Here is a 2,321-nt window from a genome sequence, read left to right on the forward strand (position 1 = left end):
GCTCACGCTGGCTGCTGGCTGCTGGCTACACACCGTAGCCCATGGCAACCCACTGCCACAGGGGCTGCAGCCTACCCCGTCGCCGGCGACTCATGGCAGCCCAGCTCCAGGTTGAGCTGTTCTTCAGCATCTTAGCTGTGGAGGGCAGTGTCACTGGCCCTCATATGTGGTATCCGAACCGGGGCCCTCTGGCGTCCCAAGCCAGTACTTAACCATCACGCCACTCGGCCGGCCCTCATTTGTATTTCTTATAGATTAGCTCTATAAGGGGCCCAAAACGATTGTGTTCTGAACACCCTTTAACATTAATTATCTTTGTACTCATATTAAAAAGTATAAGAACACTAAGTTATCTCATTAGAATTTTCATAATCTTCTAAATGAACAAGTCAGAAAAGCATAATGAAACAATTACACAAAGGCCATAGCACAACAGTTGCTGGAAACAGAATTTGTTTGGTCTCTAGGTGATTGTAATTCACTCAAAATTCATTTGGCTTTTATGGTCAAGGTAAGCAGGAGTGAGGGTGAAAAGATTTCTATAGTGGAGATTTGTCACTACTATTGGGGGACTGTCCATATTTGAATCCCCTTCCTCTGTTTAGGGAATTCTTTACCTATGTGACTTGAATATTGGAAACAGAGGCCTCCTCCCATAATCAACTGAAAACGTCAGCTTTGTGATAGCTAGAGCACAGGCATACGACCTAGGCTTACCTAAACAAAATCATCCACCTGAAATTTTAACATGGAAATAGTGAGGCAGGGATTGGCAGAATTTTTCTTGGTAGGTGGTGGAGATGGGAGTGGAGGTAGCAGCAACCTTTTTCAGTAGCAGCAGTGCCAGCAATGATATCCAGTTTCTGGTTCAGTCGTGGAGGCCAGGACACCCATGTTCTGTGGTGACTCTAGACTGAAGTGTGATTTTGCCCGTGCCTCTGGCTATAAAGCCTTCCTTTATTCTTGTCCATTTCCAAAACTGGTTCTCCAGGCTTTCTTAAAATCCTGTGTGCTACCCAGTTTTCTCTTAATAATTCTCTTTCTGCTTAAATCAGCCAAAATTTGTTTGCATTGCTTGCAACTAATAACCCAAGCAGATACCATTATCATTTATTGAGATCCTTTTTTCCCCCATGACTTGACATGCTTTAGCTAATTTCATCTCTTCCTTTTTATAAAATGGAAAGCATTTCCCCCATTTTAACTGCATTCTGCAGAAGAAAAAAGTGCGATGTAGAGAGGTTCAGTAGTAGAAATTTTTATTTTTTGTGTTAACTTTCAACTTAAGCTCTTTTTGCAAACATTCTCCAGAAGCAAGCAGGCCAAAAAAGAATCATATTCATAATTATTTTACTCTTTAAAATTTCTTTTACCTCAGAAAGAGACTTTCATAAATTAAAGTCTGTTTAGCTTTTGGTTGATTAGTTTCATAATAGGAATCACAAGCCAATGTTTGTGTACCCTAGTCAGGGAGAATTTGGGTTAGTTTCTTCTTTGGAATTCACTTTACTCTCTATAATGGAAACGTGTCCTCTTTGCTTGTAATTAACACAGAAAGGCATAGAGGCACACACTTGTGCTTATTGCAGTTTCTTAACAATGGGAATATTGACATTTTGAACTGCATAATTCTTTGTTGTGGGGGCTGTCCTGTGCATTGTAGTGTGTTCAATGGCATCCCTTGTCATTACTCCTTAGATGGCAGTAGCACTGCCTATGCACCTACTCCCAACCGTTTATTGTCATCCAAAATGTCTCCAGACATTGCCAAATTGCCCCTGGGTGAAAACTACTGGGTTATAAGAAAAAAGATAAAGATAAGAAAGCAAGTCAGGGAGGATCCTGGCTTGAGAATCTCAACAAAGACATAAATCTAATTCAATACAAATATAAATGCAGAGCATTTTTTTTAGAATGCATTCTTTTTTTGCTGAAAGACTAAACCTAGATTCTGGGCTCTATTTTGAACAGAATTTCTGGGTAACTCACTGAGTTACCATACTTGACAAAGACACTCGTGTTCTTTCTTTAGTCGGTTTTTCCTTAACCAAAGAAGCCAAGTAATAATGATCAGATAAGGTCTTGTTAAGTCTTTTTTAGAGAAAAGACCAGTTTATCTCACACTCAGCCTTAGGGACTCATAAGCTTAAGAGCTAAAAGCCGAAGCAAAAGGTAGTGAATTTTACAGCCATAACCCTTAGTCAACATGTGAAAACTCCAAAACTCAGCAGAAAGTAAACTAGATGCTGAGCAATGGTGGCAATTTTTGTGGCTTCCTAGCACAACATAACTCAAACAGAGCTGGTACAACAATACATGCA

This window comes from Hipposideros armiger, unplaced genomic scaffold (assembly GCF_001890085.2).
Source record: "Hipposideros armiger isolate ML-2016 unplaced genomic scaffold, ASM189008v1 scaffold_523, whole genome shotgun sequence".
NCBI lineage: Eukaryota > Metazoa > Chordata > Mammalia > Chiroptera > Hipposideridae > Hipposideros > Hipposideros armiger.